This window comes from Tachypleus tridentatus, chromosome 12 (genome assembly GCF_004210375.1).
Source record: "Tachypleus tridentatus isolate NWPU-2018 chromosome 12, ASM421037v1, whole genome shotgun sequence".
Lineage (NCBI taxonomy): Eukaryota > Metazoa > Arthropoda > Merostomata > Xiphosura > Limulidae > Tachypleus > Tachypleus tridentatus.
In genome coordinates this window covers 99,183,183-99,204,634 of record NC_134836.1, presented here as the reverse complement: position 1 = coordinate 99,204,634, position 21,452 = coordinate 99,183,183, and the positions used below count along the sequence as shown (strand labels likewise).

The 21,452-nt window shown below is 35.2% G+C and overlaps 1 protein-coding gene across 2 annotated transcripts in view; it reads right to left on the bottom strand.

Moving 5' to 3' along the window:
* LOC143234138 (cell adhesion molecule Dscam1-like) overlaps positions 1 to 21,452 on the bottom strand; it is a 99,602-nt gene that overhangs the window by 47,315 nt on the left and 30,835 nt on the right. The gene's annotated exons all lie outside the window — the stretch shown is intronic.

The window sequence follows — 21,452 nt, the reverse complement described above, 5'->3', positions numbered from 1 at the left end:
GAGCTTTCCTTGAAATAACATAGTTTGAAGTGAATTAAACAAATATACATCGCCTCCAAGAATGATCAGTACTATTTAGTTTTATGTAAAGAACGCAAACCATCAACACTGAAATTTCGAAAATTGTGTTTAAAATCTTCTAGAGTAAAGAGAGCCATTTCATCCTCTTACAGAGTTTTGAGTAAACTGGAATCTAGGACACACTGGTTTATAATTTGATCATGATTGTGCAGTATAAGCTAAGAATTGTGATGGTGGTGGGGATTTTGGTGTATGTAGGTTTCGCATTTTGTGGATTCAAAGGGGATCTCTCCCTGAAATACTTAAATATATAAGTAGCAATGAATATCAATATATCATAAATTACCAGGTTTCAGAAGCCACAACAGAGCTTTTATTCAACGATAGTTTTTGATTGTTTTGGTTTTTTAGAATAGAAATGCCATTGTGAGCCACAAAGCACGTGCGATTCTGTCTTGTTTCAAAGTACCAATAAATATCTTGGAATGGCCTACTCAGAACTCTGACCTAAAGAGTCTTTGTTTTCACAACTGGTTGAAGGGATTCATTCGAAAAATTGAATTACAAATTATTACTCATAACCTTCTAGCCAAGTATATGACATAATGAAGAACACGAATCTTCCAGGCGAATCATATACTCAGGGTTATGTAAATTATATTAAAATTAGTTTGAATATGCAAATCAGGATGTCACGTAAAAATTGCAACCCATATAAAGTAGGAGTGGTTTGCAATTAGAACTACATCATTTTGACATTGTTCGATATTACCTATATAGGAAGATTGGTGTCACTGCATCTCAAGAAAAAAATATTGTTACAACACAAAATATTTATATGCTCAGATCATAAAGACGTTTTCACATCGGGGAGTTAGAATGTTTGACAAGGAAACACCCTTTGTATCTAATGGTATTAGAAAATAAAAAGGATCAACATGAAGAGCCTGGATTATCTAGAAGAAAACCTGCAACAAGTCGTACCTCAGCTATGGGAAGCAAAGTGTGACATCTTGTAACAAACACAAAAGGCAGTGGTAAAATTATCCAATGACCAATAATTAGAGGAATCTCCGCCTAGAAGAGTGAAAAAGTGAAACAAGTTACTTCCGTTACATAGTTCAAGTAGTCGAAGAGTAAAAGGGTTATCCATATTATTCCATATGGAAACATGACAGTCAAGTTGTCGAAAGCATCTATGGTTTTCTGTGTGATTAGACTATTGAAACAGGAACTGCGAAATTTCCGTCCTCGTACACCAGATGGATTATGGAAAATAGGCAAAGGCGAGTGGGGTGCTTTGAACATGAAAAATTTTAAAACATAGCTTTTGGCAATATAAACTAAATGACACTGCAAAGCTGTTGTTAAGATGCACGCCTTCAAGTACAGCATGAATAGAGGCAGTAAAGTATTTAGTAACGACGTTGAAATACTCTAAAATCGTTTTAATATAAATACTCAACCTCTGTAAAGAAGAGGCAGTTATTCAAGCGAAATATGATGTTTCTGTGATGAAGCGTATTGCACAAGATAATCAATGATTTTGAATTTAAAAAACAAGAGAGAGGGCAACTAATTAGTAGCACCCACAACTCACTCTTATAGACTACTCTTATCTGAATGCACAGTAAGATCTGATCCTCACAGCGGTAAGGCTATGGATTTATAACGCTAAAATCAGGGGTTCGATTCCCCTCGCTGGACTCAACAGATAACCAATGTGGCTTTGCTATAAAAAAACACACTCAGAGAATGCAAACCGAAAACTTTTGAATACACAAATCGGCTAAGTTATCCACTATTTCTCAAAGTAAAGACGATAAAACTCTGCGTGACACGAGATCCTGATCACTGAGTGCTCTTGGATTTTTACACATAGTATACATTTTCAGGAATATGTTATCCATGTAAATTTATGACTCTGACTCGAAATACAGATATTAATGGACGGAATCATTCATCTCGTACACATGTTCGTCAACTTGTTGGAGAAGATTAATGTTCTTCTAATGTTCTAATTAATCTCTGTCCTCATAAGAGTCTGCTTATCACAAGTATGCTAATCACTCAGTATAACACTCCTGCTTCTCCAAACCTATGTCATTATTGACTTGTAAATGTGTATGTGTGTGACTACATATTTAGTGTATATATAAATTGCAAATCTTGTGGTAATAACTCGGAATAATCAACTAGTTATGTTTACGTTGATTATAAGGTGTCGGGTGGAGCATACGGATAAAGAAATCGTAAGGTATTTTACAGTGAACTACGCTATTCTTTATTGATTAACACTAGAGCTGATCGTGTGTTCTGTTTCAGTGAAAACATAACATTTTGTTCTTTCTGGTAAAATATCTCAAACAATGGATCAGAATGTCACAGGAAAAAAATAATATAAGTCTCCGCTTTCATGACAGTTTTAGTTGTCATTGTCATGGTAACAAACATAAGATTGACTTTCTAAAGTACTTCACAATACGTGAATAGGATCTATTGTTTCTCTGTCAGAAACTAAGACCGAGTAAAACGACGGAAAATATATCGACACTCGTTTTTAAACACACAATCTGTGGCTCCAATAAAACTAGCAATATAGTTTCACTTACACGGATTATTCTTTAGTTTACTCGGCAGCCATTACACCGGACAACATTCCGCACAAAATATTGTGATTAATAGTAATTTACTTATTGCAACTAATTAGGCTATCGCAATCATAAGTGTACGATTAACTGATGTTTGAGTGTGTAGTATGGTATTCAAGCTAAACACTAGTTTCTATCAGATGTCATAATAGCGTAACAATAACAAAAAAGAGCTGACATAGTTTCAGAACTTGTCTATTACTTCTAGCACTATTTCTATGGTAAATAATTTAGCATCAAAGTATCTCATGCCCCATTGAAATGACTCACAAACCTTTAAAAAATGTACGGAAGATATAATTGCACATTAAATAAAAATTTTGCAATTTTTAACCGTTATAATAATGTTTAATTATATATGATATAATATAGGAATTTGGTATTATTTCAATTTTGCACATTCAATCTTCCTTCTATATGTTAAATATAAAATACAAGAGAATGTAGAACGAGAGAAAAACATCACAGGCATTTTTTTTTCATTAATAGAGTGAATGTACATTAATAGTAAAAAGCTTACGTTTTCCATACTATAGCACATACGTAATTAAGGAAAGGGGAAAATATTCAGGCTGACTTTAACTGAATACGTGCATTAATCCAATGGAACACACACGCTAATTCGCCAATTATCCGATTTCTAATCTAATGACTTCCAGTCTGCTATTGAACGCTAACAGAAGGATTAATTATGACACTTGTCATAACACCTTCTTAGGAGTAGAAATACCAATGAGACTACTCAGTAAAGAAGACATCTCCAATATTTATTTCCAGGTTTAAAAACTAATAACTCATAACGTTTATGTTGCCCCCAGAGTAGAAATAGGTGTTCAGACGACAAAATAGGTGTTCAGACGACAGACAACGGTATCGTCTTTTAGGGTTATGCTATGAATCTAAGTTTATAAATAAAAACCAATTCCAAAGGAGACTCATAGTTTTGTTATTCAATGCTGGGATCAGTTCGGAGTTTTAAAATAATACTTAACTACCAGATGAAGCAAATTTGTAAAATTTTGAAAACTGGAGTTATGGTACACAACTCGGTAAACAGTTTAAATAATTTTAGTGAGGTTAAGGAATGTATTGGAAATTTTGAGGGTTAAGTTTTAAATATATTAAAACTTTGAAATTGACATCAAATTTGTTGGTTCATTTATTATACACATTTAAATTACCAACATACATATACATATTTGTAGTACATGGAGGTAGAGATAGTCATGCTACCACCAACTACGTAATAGCTACTAAAAACAGCAGGCACTGACAGCAACATCTCCAAGGAAACGTTGTACAGCAAACCACATTATTCCCGTGTGCTTTATGATACAGCTGAATGACAAATTGATGTTGAAACCACTGACCGTAAAACATCTAGATACGATGGACGTAATTGATTACTGATTAACTTTGTTCCTGAGTAAACCGCAAACCTTGATTTATAATCACGCAATGGCATTATCACACGTAAAATTAACTTTACTTTTTCTTAAAGTTTTGTATTGTATTATAATTTGACATCTTAAATTATATCTATAAAGTTATAACTTAGTAAACTTTACGGCAGAAGTAAAACGCATAGACAACATTGCCATTAATTACAAGTTTCAACAGTTAGCTGTGATGTTGTGTAAATGACAAAGACAAAATTTATTAAAGTTCGAAACATGACAGAACGTTATCAACATGCGAGGCCCATGGTAACTACAGTTTTGTTGGAAATACGATGGACATAAAAACTTGAAAAGCTCAAACATTGGTTCCGAAGCCTTGGGACTGTTGCAGACGCTTTTAATATTTTGTTTGTTTTGTTAAATTTCGAGCAAAATTGTTCCAGGGCAATGTGCGCTAGCCGTCCCTAATTTAGCTGTGAAAGACTAGAGGGAAGGAAGTCCACTGACACCACTCACTGCCAACGTTTGAATTACTTTTTACTAATAAATATTGGGATTGATCATCACATTATAATGCACTATATGGTTGAAATGGCGAGCATATTCGTTAAAGGTATTCGAACTTGCAATCCGTAGATTAAAATTCGAGTACCTGATCATTAGTTCATGTCGGTCCTCGCTTTCAAAGTAATAAGTGTGATATGCATTAATGTGAGTCTATTAAGGAACAGTTCTATATGAATAATTTGATGTGCTGTGAATTTGTTTTCAAAAAGGAATACTTAATGTTTGGTTCTAGTTTTAACAGCTTTCAGAATTTAAAAGGCCGTCAATTTTGTGAAGTACAATCATTTCTCTTCAGTACCTTTATATATATATATATGAAATAGAAAATTACAAATTAAGGTTTTTTTCTTATGTCTTGGAAAGAGTTATAACAATTATGTAATTCAAAATACATCTTGAATATTTAATGAAGTTACAGCGTGATTCATAATTGTAATTTCATAATCACAAGTAAAAGCAGCATGTTATCTTTCTTATGTTTTGTTTTTTTGCCATGATCTTAGGCTTGTTGGGTAAAGAAACAAATTACAATGAGTGACAATCATATTTTAAAGTAAAACTTCTTGTCAATGTCGATTTTTTTATCATGCATATCTATATTACGCTTACCGTGTATCTTGGGCATCCCTAAACATAAAGTCTATCGACTCTATGATACTCTAGTACAAAGCCGTTATTGAAAGAAATTGGTCACATTGGTTGAAATGTGCAGTGGACCACACACAGTGGACTGAGTAAAGTTGAAGGGATGTGATCTTTACAGATGAATCCAAGTTTTAGTTGTTCGACGACAATTGGTTGTGGAGAGAACTACGTCCCAGTTAAAGTACAACATCAACTAAAAACCGTTAATCAGTACCAGTTTGGTAGAACGTCTCAGCTACAGTTTGGTAATCTACATACAATTTTTTGCAACCTGATATGTCTATAATACCAGGACTAAAGCCCAACTCATTAATCGTAGAGTAATCTTACGCCAAGAAAATAATTCGAAGGATATCTTAACAGTAAAGAGACCGACGAAAACGATTACAACCATGGTTTGATTTTGCACAAAATCCCGATACCCTGAAAATTGTATGGGTTAAAGTAAAAAGTAAGAAGACAAAAAAAAAAAACCGACGAAACAACTGAATCTTGGGGAGTATTGGTTTGGTTTGTTTTGAATTAAGCACAAAGCTACACAGTGGGATATCTGTACTCTGCTCACTACGGGTATCGAAACCCGGTTTCTAGCGGTGTGAGTTCTCAGATATTCTGCTGTGTCACTAGGGGGCCTTGGGGAGTATCAGAGGATACATGATGCACTATTCTTCAATAACACAATAATAGTATGAATGAAAGCATGAAATCAAACTGTTATGCTCTGTGTCAAGAAGGAGACTCACGTATAAAATGTTAACGAATTGGACAAGTTACTCGTTTTTTAAAATAAAATATTTACTGTAATAATACTTCATACAATTAATAAATGTAGAAACTACTCGTTGTTCGTCACTCCTGTATGGGTGTCGTTTGATTCCATAAATGTCTTTCATTACTGTACAGCGAATTGTTTTATACATCTTGAACAAATTCACGGGCACAGAGCATAATTACAAAGCCCCAACGATCGGTTAAAATTCAAGGAACTTGCGCAATTATTTAAAGTATATTAATATAATCACACTCTCAACGCTGTGTAAAATACAGCTAAAACGTTTATTTGAAACCCGATCAATAGTCTAAAACACATTCTACGTGTTTCAACGTCGTTCTGTCATTCTCAGGAGTGTATTTTACGACCTTTGATCGGTTTTCAATTAAACATTTTAGTTGTGTATTATACAGCGTAGAGAGTTTGAATGTTTTAATGTAGCCCTAACAATTATACGTACAAATAAAAAATAGCTAACATGCCTCGAACAGATTCGCAAAACCCAAATGTAAGTAGTTAGTACTTAAACAAATAAATGTTTATTTACGTAGTTTAAATGACAGCACATCGAACAGTTAACAATGCGTTTTAATTAGAGGTATAAATCCCGAACAATCATATAACTTTATTGTTAAGGATATCGGTGCAGAGTTATACAGAGCTATTTTTGTACTGTCACTAATTTTGATGTAATACACCAGATGGCAGGCAGCTTATCAACAGTTCCCATAGTTAACTCTTGAGCGTCTCTAAGGAAATAACTGGAATTTATCGTCACTCTTATAACGTAGTAACAGTTCCAAAGGAATGGGCACGATTTTGTGTTTATGGGATACAAACCGTTGGATTCAAAACCTGTCATCGGCCCAAGCTCAGTATACCTTGCAAAGGGTTGTGGAGTTCTGATTAAATTATTTATCTTCAGTAGGTGAAGATATCCTGTAGAGACTTTGAGAATATAAGAATGCAACGTAACCTATAGAATTACATCTCCTTAGCAGTTTTATACCCTGTACATACCATGAAGGAAAGAAAGAAACATACCCCGAGAAAAAAATCTATATAGCTTGAAGAAAACATTATACTGCAGTGTGTGTGCGCTTTTCTTATAGCAAAGCCACATCGGGCTATATGCTGAACCCACCGAGGGGAATCGAACCCCTGATTTTAGCGTTGTAAATCTTGAGACATACCGCTGTACTAGCGGGGGGGCGACACATAAAATTTACGTACCGGATACAAAAGTTCCTTGTTTATGACGGTTACATATACCCTGACTAAAAATGTATTTGATTGGAATTCTATATTTTATTTCGGAATTATGTTTAACAAAAAGACAAATAAATAGGAAGAAACGTAACCGTTTAACCACCACTCCAACTACTCCTTGAAACTATTGCATATTGTAACATCATTTCTAAGCGATAACCATAACAGTCCTAGGTATTAAGTTGGGGGTGAGCTACTCAGGTCAAATACTTTAATGTGTGAAACCTTCTACACATGTAACGTAAAATATCTTAGAAAAGGAAAAACGTTTGTTAACCTTGAAATTGGTGCCTCTAACAATTCATATCTTAAAGTTCGCTAAATAAGTGTATCGTTTTCACTAATATTTATGAAACTTTTAAAGCTATGACACATTTAACTTTTATTTAAAGTTGATTTAATTGTTGTTAGTGGTTATAATGTTTTAATTAATTTTACCGTATTTTTAAAGTAATGTTTACACGTATGAATATCATATTCCGATTCCAGCAAATACTGATAATATCTATGACAGAGGGATTGTCCAAATGATGACTTAATACAGTCTAATCGTTAACAGAATTGGTTTCATTAGGTGATAATATATAGAATTAAGTACTTCTGTCTAGTTTGTTACACAAAATTGATCTATTAATTGTGAAGCTTCATTTTTAAGTTCTGATCTTAGCTAGCTAGAAGTAAACATTGTATGTAGAGTATTACTACTTATAAGATAAAATTTCTATCAGCTTCTGTTTAACAACGTTAGTAAGAGCATCACTCAGTTTTCTAGGATCTCTTATATAGCTTAACGGGAATACAGATATCTATTCCTACGCAATCGATAAAGAAACGAAAGAGAAATGGGGTCATCTTGAGTAGGAAAAATGACGTTGTCTTTAAAGCAACGTAACGTATTTTATGATTAAGCAAAAACGTTTTTCTCTGATTTATTTAGGCTCATTTGAGATACAGTCTGCACCACTAACACTAATGTGATTATAGAAATTTGAATGTTAAGCTGTTTTTCTTGTTGTTTTTCAAAATTTTTCTCTGACTTCTTCAACGGAAACTAATTTGTTAAATTTATGATCAGAATTATTGTTTTTCTTTTCACTCATTTAATTTGAAAATAATTAAGTGTAGTAGTTAAAAAATAACGACACTTTAACGTGAACATCTGTCTCTACTGTTCCTTATATTGCGTTATAATGTTACTGTCAATCCCACTATTCGTTGGTAAAAGAGTAGGCCAAGAGTTGGCGGTGGGTGGTGATGACTAGCTGCCTTTCCTCTAGTCTTACATTGCTAAATTAGGGACGGCTAGCACAGATAGCTCTCGAGTAGCTTTGTGCGAAATTCAAAAACAAACGTTCCTTATATTTTTTATTATTATTTCCTATGTTTTATTTGAATTTTAAATGCAATATTTTAGTACAGCTTTTCGCCGTTGATAAAAGTCTATATATTATATTTTAAAATAACGATGATTATTTTATATATTACTCACCAGTTTCAGTGAGATAATAGCGTATTTATACCTGAAATATTACTTTTACGTACTCTCTTTACTCGGATATCAGTCACATTGGATATATTAGTATAAATCGTGTAAGAAAACAGTACCCGCTACGTTTGCAAGTATCGATTATATCATCAAGGAGTTTGTTTTTAATTCATGAAAAAAATCTGTGAATGATAAAGATATATCAAACAGTAACTGTTCCCTAAACTGCAACAGCGCCCTCACATGAGACTTATAATAAGTTATCAATGAACACCATATAATGTAAAAAACGACAAGCAAAAGGCAATCTTAACTTATCCGCTTTTAATTGTATATGAACAACGTTGATTTCAACAAAATGTACTCAACAGCGAAGAAATATATAATTATTAATTTCAATAAGATATTTTCTTTTCATCTAATTACTTTGTAACTTTACCTTTTTTCTCTTCAGTTTTTTTTTGTTTTACTTCTGATGTTCTCTGTCGCACCAAATATGCTCGCCCTTTTAGCCGTGGGGGCGTTATTAAGTTTGGTCAATCCCACTATTCTTTGGCAAATGTATAGTCCAAGAGTTGGTGGCGGGCGGTGATGACTAGCTGCTTTTTCCTCTAGTCTTACACTGCTAAATTAGAGACGACTAGCGCAGATAGCCCTCGTGTAGCTTTGCCCGAAAATTCAAAACAAATAAACAATCTTCTGATGTTTGTGATAAAACGTCGTGGGGAACAGTTCTATAGCAAACTATTGCAAATACGTTCATGACGAATTTGAAAAAAATTCACCACTCATTTGCCATTTACATGTGTTAACATTATCATATGTTTAACTTATTACATAAACGGTGAGATTGGTTCAATTCAGCTACTTTAGGCCTAGAAAATTAGAAATACTAAAACTAATTGACCCCACTGAAGTTTGTAATGAAACTAGTAATTAGTGTATTCTGTGTTATTTCGTTTCATAAAAATCAACTAGCATACGATACACTGCAGGTTATCCGGACCGCCCAATGTGGTCGAGTACTTGGTCCACAAGGCTCCTCTTGGTGTTTTGAATACACCTGTATTTATGATATAAGTTGATGATTGTCTTTTCAAGAGAAAGGTCAATATATTCTTGAGACTACCCCAAAACGTTTCTGGAGCCGTCACATAAAATAATGACCCAGCTTGTTTTATATTTATTGTCTGCGGTGGGACAGCGGTAAGTCTATGGACTTCTACTGCTAAAATTCGGGATTCGAGTACCCTTGGTTACACACAAGATATCCTAATTTAGCCTTGCTCAAAAGAAGAAGCAGATAAACTTTTTAACAAACTAAAACGATAATACATTTTTATATAAAATACATAATTATTTATTCAAGTTGTTTTCATGTCTTAATATTTGAATGATGAACTACATGTACATTTTAAAATATCCCTCAACTAAAACTTCTGTCAAATCAATACTAAAATTTCCTCTTCTTTTATATCTGGAAAGATTTACGTCACACGCCACTATGTACACAACCAAACATATTTCACTTCTTTGTTCCTTATGTCAAAATGAAACACGCAATCGCTTGCTGCCTGTATTTTAAACAAACACTTTTACGTTTCATTGTGTGAAAATAAAGAGCCAAAAATACGAAATTTATTTATACTGGTGTCAAGAGTATTAATACCCTTTCCAATTGAAAGTCAATTTCTAGCAAAAATGAGAATAAAAAATATATTTTAGATGAAATTAAATGCTTGGATTGAGCTATATTAATCTCCATTAACTCATTATGTCCACAAAGATAGATGTTAAAAACAGAAACACTTAACCACTGGACATCGGTTCCTGGAAGAATTTATAAATCATATTGTGTACGTTCAATGTTTGACTTTTATCAATTATCCTGCATATGATATTATTATACGGTTTAAGATAATTCTTGTTATACGTATATATAATAATGAAGAGGCAGAAAACGTAAGCATACTATGCAGCGAGGCCCAAGCATTATAATAGAATTTGGAATTTCCAATCTGAAGGTCAACTCGTGTGTGTGGACAAATCGATACGCCAGAAATACTTACAATTCAGGTTCCCTAATTTTGAGTTACTGACCAGAGGGAAGGCAGTTAGCTTTATGATTCGAATAATGTGACTGCTATTTTTATAACGTATGTATAGCTGAAAGTGCAATGTGTGTTTGGCGACGTCATGTATCAAAACTTGGACCCTTCAATCCAATATGCTGACCTTTAAGTCACGCTTCGTTCTAGAGTTACAGTAGTTTGAGACATCAGGAACATTATGTATGTGTTTCTGTTTACTTTGTATTCCGTGCGACTGAAGACACGTTGAACTGATCTATTACCTTTGCGTTTGTGTTTCAGCCCGGCATGGCCAGGTGGTTAAGGCACTCGACTCGTAATTCGAAGGTCGCGGGTTCGAATTCCAGTCACACCAGAATTCCAGGACACAAACATGTTCGCGCTTTCAGCCATGGGGTGTTATAATGTTACGATCAATTCCACTATTCGTTGGTAAAAGATAAGCCCCAGAGTTGGCGGTGGGTGGTGATGACTAGCTGCGTTCCTTCTCGTCTTACACAACTAAATTGGGGACGGCTAGCGCAGATATCCCTCGAGTAGCTTTGCGCGAAATTCAAAACAAACAAATGTTTGTGGGCACAATGTTTGGTCTGCAAAGATAATACTATCAACATATTAATGCTATACATTGACTCAGTGTCTGTTCCAAATGTTTAACTGGCTTTACAGAAAGATTGGTAACGTTAAGTAGACACACTAGTAGTGTATGAAAAGCATGCACTTTCATAGACTAAGTAAAAAAGAGTGAGTTTCTAGCCGTTAGCATATGTAAGCCTCATCTGAGTACATTTTCAAAACCTTTCTACACTTGTTTAGCAACAGTGCAGAACACGTATAAAGATATTTAAACTAGTTACGGAAGGGTGAAATTCACGACCATTACACGTCGTGGATTATCATTTTATAAAATTTCCGCGACACAAAAAACACTGAAAAATGTTCTTAATATAGAATCTTACACATCTCTTCACTCGAGAAATGATGCAAAAGCAGTCCATTAAATATTCCAGTCTTAATGCCAGTCCTTGGCGTTAAATTTTAAATCGCAACCGGCGTATGAGAGAAATTTGTTGAAAAGTAGTAAAAAGTTAAATTATATATATATACACTATACAGTCATGTGAAAAAGTTAGGACATTCTATGAAAGCCTGTGTATATTTGTAACATTTTTGGATATATAGATATTTAATCTCAATTTCAACAATACTGAGAGATTATAGGTATATAACTAAACAATTAAAACTGAAGGAAAGACTTTTCACGATCTTCTGTAAATGTAATTTTACAAAAATGCATATTCTAACTGAAAAAAAAGTTAGGACACCCTATCCCCTAATAGCTAGTGCTACCTCATTTGGCTGAAATAACTGCAGTGAGACGCTTCTTGTAGCCATCTACCAGTCTCTCACATCGGTCTGAAGATAGTTTGCCCCACTCCTCAATGCATAATTCTTTCAGCTGTGAGATGTTTGAGGGGTTTCTTGCATTTACAACTCGTTTCAAGTCATCCCACAGCATCTCAATGGGATTAAGATCTGGGCTTTGACTCAGCCATTCCAGATCTCTCCATTTCTTAGTTTTCAGCCAGTCCTTGGTGGATTTACTGGTATGTTTTGGGTCATTGTCGTGTTGCAGGGTCCAGTTCCGCTTCAGCTTTAGTTTCGTACAGATGGTCTTACATGATCATCAAGCACCCTTTGATACACAGTAGAATTCATGATGGATTCTATGATTGTGAGCTGTCCAGGTCCTACTGCAGCAAAACAGCCCCAAACCATGACACTTCCACCTTCATGCTTTACAGTTGGTATGAGGTTCTTTTCCTGGAATGCAATATTGGTTTACGCCAAGCATGTCTCTGTTCTGGTGTCCAAATAATTCAATTTTGGACTCATCTGTTTAAAGAACATTATTTCAGAAGTCCTGGTCTTTGTCTACATTCTCTCTGACAAACTTCAGTCTGGCCTTAATGTTTCTCTTAGAGAGCAAAGGTTTCCTCCTTGCACACCTCCCATACAAGTTAAACTTGTGTAGTCTCTTTCTGATTGTAGAGGCATGCACTTTCACATCAACAGTAGCCAGAGCCTGCTACTGGTCCCGTGATGACATGTTAGGGTGTTTGAAGACATCTTTTAGCATCTTGCACTCTGCTCTCGGGGTGAACTTGCTTGGACGACCAGACCTGGGGATGTTGGCAGTTGTTTTGAAAGCCCTCCACTTGTTGACTATTTTTCGTACAGTAGAATGGCTGATTTCAGAATACTTTGGGATCTTTTTAAATCCCTTACCAGACTCATAAGCTGCTACAATATTCTTTCTGAAGGCCTCAGACAGCTCTTTTGCTCTCACCATAGTGCTCACTCTCACTTCAACAGTCAGGAGCACACCAAATTAAATATCTGAGGTTTAAATAGGACAAGCCTCATTCACAATGCTGAGTAACGATCTTCTAATCATGTGCACCTGGTGTGATACACCTATGTGTGAGTTGAGTCATTTTAAGTGGGAATAAATGTGGGGGTGCCCTAACTTTTTCCTCAGTTAGAATATGCATTTTTGTAGAATTACATTTTACAGAAGATCGTTAAAAGTCTTTTCTTCAGTTTTAATTGTTTAGTTATATTCCTATAATCTCTCAGTATTGTTAAAATTGAGATTAAATATGTATATATCCAAAAATGTCACAAAAATACACAGGCTTTCATAGGGTGTCCTAACTCTTTCACATGACTGTATATGTCGTATTTTTAAAATGATTTGCTTTCTCTTCAATGTACTTTTACATTACCATTTCTTGTGAGTTTCAGATAGGCTCGGCATGGCCAGGTGGTTAAGGCGCTTGACTCCTAATCCCAGGGTTACAGGTTCGAATCCCCGTCGCACTAAACATGCTCGTCCTTTCAGCCGTGGGGGCGTCATAATGTTACGATCAATCCCACTATTATTTGGTAAAAGAGTATCTCAAGAGTTGGCGGTGCGTGGTGATAATTAGCTGCCTTCCCTCTAGTTTTACACTGCTAAATTAGGGATGGTTAGTGCAGATAGCCCTCGTATAGCTTTTCGCGAAATTAAAAACAAACAAACAAACAGCTACAAAGGAAAACGTTTTATCTTTCATATTTGTCATTCATAAACTACATATATATATTTATATATCTATCCTCTATCATAAAAATGCCCATGATTAAGTTACCAATCCTATAGGGAAAGAACTAATTATTTTGTTTCTTTATATACTTCAAAAGAAAAAAAGCTGACTTGCTTCGCAAATCTTCAAAATAAAATTCATTGGCGCAAGTAGAAGTGACTTGTTTATTTACTTTATTTCAAATTACTGCAAAGAAGGTAAAGTTTTCTGAAAAGTATACAAAAAACGGAAGATAAAATTAAAAATGATTTGATTGGCTAATCAATCTGTCAATCAGACCACTAACCAGTTACCATACTAAACGATATAATAAGAAGTTGCGTGACTCATCGAATAAGACTCAACCAATGCATTGATTATAAAAGCAAGTTCTGTCTGATAACATAGGTTTAATACTTCCTGTTATAGCAGAAAAAAGTTAGTTGATGTGGAGATGAGTTGTTACTATACTCTGTCGTAAGCCTAATTCCTAGACCATCAACATGTATGAAGTTACCCACAATCACCGCCATTAATGTATCTAATGGAATCAAACCACTTTAACACAACCAGAAATTTCAGTAGTAATCCATGTTCAAAGCATAGAACACGCCTCTTCCAGATTTGGCTTTTTGTATTAAAAGCACCAAAAGTCTAAGTAAACATTTAGAGGAAAATCTTAAGTGCTTGTCTCATGAATATTTACTTCTATCCATTAGGAGATATTTGATGATGCGGAAAAAGAAAAGTATATTTTCGTAGGATATTTCAAAACAGTGTTGACGCTTCTTAAAAATGTATCCTTTGAAGTCAGCAATTTAAAGTGTAACAAATGTGTTTTAAAACCTAGTTGATGTAAACTGGCTTTCACATAATTTTAAAATTGGAAACAAAATCGAAGCTGCTGAATGTTTTATAAGATGATAAAGATGATTCCAAAACTCACATGAAAAGTGAAGAAAAAAGCAGAAAATTAATGTAATTGTTCGCTTTCTTTTTGTATTTGTAACTCGTCTACAAAGACGACTAATCAATTTGACGTGTTTCAAACGTAAATAGTCTATGCTCGTCTAATTTTTATTTCGATATCTAGGTTTCGACGTAAAAATTTACGAAAAATATAGACTGGTAAAAGCAAAAAGGTTTCGAAAATGTTGGCATATTTTCACGAAATCTGACACGCATTTGCAAAAACTAAAGATTGATCATAGTTTAAACTTTAAAATACGGTTAATACTTAATAGTACAACTAAATACAAGTAAAAAACGCATCGTTCCTTCAAGTTAGAAAAGCTTATGAAAAAATAAGCTTAAAACATATTCATAATACTTTTAAAATAAGGACAAAAGAAAGACCTGCATGATAGCTTTCGGTTTTGGTCACCAGGAAGCGATGCAGATAATTATATGGTTTATTTTTAATTTCGCGCAAAGCTACATGAGGGCTATTTGAGCTAGCTGTCCCTAATTTAGCAGTGTAAGGCTAGAGAGATGGCAGCTATACATCATCACCCACCGCCAACTCTTGGGATACTCTTTTACCAACGAATAATAGGAACGTCCGTCACATTATAACGCCCCCAGGACTGAAAGGGCGAGCATGTTTGGTGTGACGGGGATTCGAACCCCTGACCTTCAGATTACGAGTCGAGCGCCCTAATCTCGTGGCCATGCCGAGCCAATATAGTTAGAACACGGAGATTCAACTTGTCCGTATCATTATTCTATGTTTTGTTTTGTTTAGAATCTAGTATGCGGCACGGAAAGTAACAATAAATGGAGTTGAGTATTAATCAAACCAAATTGTTTTATCATTCAATCATAAGTTGAATTCCCTATAGGCAAACCAATACCAACAATGACTAATATTAACCAGTATTTTGTTTTTTTGTTTGTTTTTTTTTTGAATTTCGCACAAAGCTACTCGAGGGCTATCTGTGCTAGCCGTCCCTAATTTAGCAGTGTAAGACTAGAGGGAAGGCAGCTAGTCATCACCACCCACCGCCAACTCTTGGGCTACTCTTTTACCAACTTATAGTGGGATTGACAGTCACATTATACGCTCCCACGGCTGGGAGGGCGAGCATGTTTAGCGCGACGCGGGCGCGAACCCGCGACCCTCGGACTACGAGTCGCACGCCTTACGCGGTAGGCCATGCCGGGCCTCTAACCAGTATTTCTTGTTACTGTTGGCTAACAATAAAAATTAGTTTCTTTAAATTTGTCTTTCTATAGACATTACGTAGCAGAGTGTTTCGAAGTATTTCAGTGACGAGTCTCTGATATGTAACTTTAATATAAACACTTGAGTCTGTATTTTAGCTTGCAAATGCATCTTGTACATCCGGATATACTGAGTTTGGTGTTACTTCTCAACTTAAGTACTTGTCTCTCCATATACATAAGCACCATATTAATGAAAGCATATTTATTTTTTGTTTGTTTTAAGCACTATGTACTATAATAAGCTGCTTGCGCTTTACCCGCCGCAGGAGGACAATAAATTCTTGGGTTATAAGCCATTCAGCTTACCGCTGAGTGACGGGCGAACGTAATGTCTCAATGTCATGCCCACTGTAAACTTTGCGTATTGCATCACCTAACCATAATAAAATGGAAACCATATATATTTACTAAGCTTTTAAAGGATATAATTCTCATAAGAACAATTAATTATATACACTGCTGACCAAAGTCTTAAGGCCAATGAACATAAAAAAAAATATGCATTTTGCGTTGTTAGACTCAACCACTTATTTGAGTAGAACTTCGAAAGATGAAAATAAGAAAGGGAAAATAAAAATGAAAAACTTTTTTAGCATTTAATAGGGAAAATGTGAACACAATGAAATTAGCCTAAATACTAGCTGGTCAAAAGTTTAAGACCATACTGAAACGAAGCGTTAATCGGCAAACATGTAACGAAATTTAGTAATTTGTGTTCAAGCATTAGCATTGTCAACATCTCCCACTGACATCTCCTGTATTACATTGAGTAAAAACATGGCAAAGGCTAAAAAGTTGACAGAGTTTGAACGTGGCAGAATTTTCGAGCTGCAAAAGCAAGGTCTCTCTCAACGTGCCATCGCTGGTGAGATTGGGTGTACTAAAATTGCTGTTGCAAATTTCTTAAAAGACCCTGAGGGATACGGAACGAGAATTTCAAGTAGTCGGCCTAAGAAAATTTCGCCGGCGTTGAGCAGGAGGATTCGATGGGTTGTCCGGCAAGACATCAGTCGATTGTTGAATCAGATTAAGGCCCTTATGGCCGCAGAATGCAGCTCAAGAACAATAAGACGACATCTACGAGAAAAAGGCTTTAAAAACCGTAAATGTCTTCAAAGGCCACGCCTCCTTTCACATCACGAAACAGTTCGGTTAAACTTTGCTGAGAAGCACCAAACATAGGGCATAGAAAAGTGGAAGAAGGTTTTGTTCTTTGATGAAAAACAATTTAACCTGGATGTTCCAGATGGCTTCCAACGTTACTGGCAAGATAAGGATATTCCCCGGAGACATTTCTACACGACATAGTGGAGAAAATCCATCATGATCTGGGGTGCTTTCTCTTTCCATGGAACAATGGAGCTTCAGGTTACATAAAGGCGTCAAACAGCAAGTGGTTACATTGACTGAAGGTCCTCGCTTGTGTGGAAATGACTGGATCTTTCAGCAGGACAACGCTGCAATCCACAATGCTCGCAGGACAAAGGACTTTTTCATGGCGAATAACGTGATTCTTTTAAACCATTCAGCGTGTTCGCCCGAATTGAACCCCATTGAAAATGTTTGGGGGTAGATGGCAAGGGAAGTCTATAGAAATGGACGTAAATTTCAAACAGTGCATGATCTTCGTGAAGCTATTTTCACCACTTGGAGTAACATTTCAGCCAGCCTTCTGCAAATGCTTATATCGACCATGCCAAAGCGAATGTTTGCAGTTATTCGCAATGACGGCCGTGCAACTCACCACTGAGACCTCTTGTTGGGCATTTCCTACCCTGTTCAGGACTTCCTTTTGGTATGATCTTAAACTTTTGAGCAGCTAATATTGAGGCTAATTTCATAGTGTTTACATTTTCCATATTAAATGCTAAAAGTTTTTTTTTATTTACCCTTTTCTTATTTTCATCTTTCGAAGCTCTACTCAAATAAGTGGTTGAGTTTAACAACGCAAAATGCATATTTTTTCTTTATGTTCATTGGCCTTAATATTTTGGCCAGCAGTGTACTAAAATAACTGGTTTGTTTTGTTTTGGATTTAGCGCAAAACTACACGAGAGCTATTTGCGCTAGCCGTCCTTAATTTAGCAGTTTAAGACTTGAGAAAAGGCAACTAGTCATCATCACTCAGAACCAACTATTAGGCTATTCTTTTACCAAGGAATAGTGTGATTGACCGCCACATTATAATACCCCTACGACTGAAAGGGCGAGCATGTTTTGGTGTGATGATGATTCAAACCCGCGACCCTGAGATTACGAGTCAAGTGCCTTAATCACCTGACCATGCCGGGCCCTAAAGTAACTGATTTCTGACGTCCCATTATATCAGATTAGCGCCACACTTACATACGCATGGAAATTGGAACTGTAGTGCTAAGAAATGACCAACTCAATCGTCCACGTTTTCTTGTATATACAAATGAGATATATTCCAAACTAGAATGAAAATATCATTAAATTGGTTGTTATAGTCTTGGTTATTTAAGGGTTTGTAACAATCGTTTTAGAAATTATTTAAAATGGAATGTCAGTTGTAAATTGTTTTCTTACTAAATGTATACCAAGACGTCCTATAGCGTTGTTGTTATTTTCTGTGGTCTGATATCTTTCTCAGAAGATAATCTGATTGGAGACTGAGCTTTATGACAGTTATGCTTATTGGAGAGTTAAGATTATACCTTAAGTATCTGAATCATTCAATTATTTTTCTCTGGTATATACACACATATCATTTGATGTTTTAACTGTATTTCATTTAGTGTGATGGTTTATTTGACAAAAATATTGGATTGTGTTTAAGTGTTTGGATTAAACAGTAATTATATATAAAGAGAGAAAAGAAGCGGAAAAGGATGTGGCATAACATAAGATAACAATTTACATATTTATTTAATTTTCGAGAAGAAAGAGTACCACTTGAAAAATAAGAAGTGGAATGATTAGAAATCATGTTAAAAGAATTAAAGGACATAGTGAAAGAGGAACGAAGTACCTAATCAAAGATATATCTTGAATAATTGACCGAGTAAGAATGACTTGACGGAAGAGCAGTAACATTGAAAGAGGGTAGGACAAGAGTTTGTAGTGTATGTACAGAACTCCAGAAAATGTTGTTTGTTTGTTTTTTCGAAACTTTCGTGCAAATCAATAGAAATACTATCTGCGCATGGTCTACACCAAATTTTAGCTGCGATACTAAAGGGAAGATACTAATTAACGGCACTCATTGATAACACATTCTCGAAATATTAGCGAAGAAAGAAGATGCGGAACAAGTGAAAAACTTTGATAGATTAGAAGAGAGAAGAAGAGCAACAAATTAAATAAATCTGTATTTAATAATAAAATTTACAGATGGATAAAAACTATTGAACAGAAGTGAAAAATTCACAGATATTTATGAAAAGACGGATATAAAGTTGTTGTTGTTTTGAATTAAACACAAAGTTACATAATGGGCTATCTGTGCTCTGCTCACCATGGATATCAAAAGCCAGTTTTTAGCGTTGCAGGTCTGCAGATATACCTGATAGCCTGATGTGGCTTTGGTATGAAAAACACACATACCCAGATATGCCTCTGTGCCAATGGGGGGCCAGAAATAATGTAAGATAACAAGAAACGGGCTATGGAGGAAGAAGAAATCTCTTGTTGGCCCGACACTGGGAGAAGTTCGTCCAAAGGAACAAACAGAAAATTAGACAAGTTACAGGAAATTGTAGTTCAGGAAAGTGGAAATACAGGAAAAAAGGGAAGATAGAAGTGCTCAAAGAGATAGAAAATTTGAAAACTGAACTAAAATCTCAAATTTCTCTTATAACAATCTAAGAGATTTTTATAAACACCTAAATTGAGTTTTCAAAAGCTATCATGACCATTATTTTACCCAAAAAAAAACGTAGCTAAAGTAAAGAAGTGGCAAGCAGCGTAACAGCCGAATGTTCTATTGATTATTCTGATTCTGATGCCAGTAGGGTTAGCTTACCAATGTTTAAAGTTGTGATGATTTAGATACCAAAATGTTGCATTTTAACTTAGAGAATGTAGAATAAGCATAGTGTTTTACTAACTTCAACACATGGTATCCATCAAGACGAGTCATCACGTCAGGGTGAAACTGTAATTGCTATAGCGACTGCCATTCAGTATAGGCCCGGTATGGCCAAGCGTATTAAAGCGTGCGACTCGTAATCTGAGGGTCGCGGGTTCGCATCCTCGTCGCGCCAAACATGCTCGCCCTTTTAGCCGTGGGGGCGTTATAATGTGACGGTCAATCCCACTATTCCATGGTAAAAGAGTAGCCCAAGAGTTGGCGGTGGGTGGTGATGACTCGCTGCCTTCCATCTAGTCTTACACTGCTAAATTAGGGACGGCTAGCACCGATAGCCCTCGAGTAGCTTTGTGCGAAATTCAAAAACAAACAAAAGCCATTCAGTATAAAATATTCATTGGTATTTTCATAAAAGACAAAGTGCAACAAGTAACAAAGAGAAAAGGATGAAGTAGGAATTTCAATACCAAATATATATATAAACAAGGTAGGGATAAATACACAGAAAAACATGCAAAAATCCCTAAATAAACAGCCACAGAGTCAATATTACAAACATATGCTTTTTAGCCATTGCAACAATTTTAGCATTATTTAGTTTAAATGCTTTTATTCAGATCTAACTTCATGCGAATGTAAGAAGTTCAAAATTTAATTATGGATAAAGGTTTTTCTTAGAAAAATTTGGCTACTTATGTGGGAGTTTTTGTATGGTCTTGTGCATTCATCTCTAACTTCCTTCTGTACCTTTTGGTATCACCGTTCCTGCATCATCCTTATTTTATAAAGTCTTTGTATTGCTTGTTCTATTTAGAATGGCATCGAAGTATGTTTTTAAAGTGTTTATTCAATGTTCTAAATTTCTGGTTCAAAATGATTTTAATTTTCCGATGCCTTAAGGATTTTAACCATATTTTATTTAAATATTGACGGCTAATGAGTGAAACGTTCAAAACGTGACTAACGCCCGGTGAAAGTGGGTTTATGATACAGTTCAGTGGTAAGTATCTCTTATTGATCGGTGTATTTTCATCAACGTTCAGTATCAGAGTTATGTTACTTCTCTCCAAGTTTTATACCATCTTTATCTTTTTTCACTACCATACATATCAGCAAGACGAAACGTTAGATATTTTTCTTTTATAC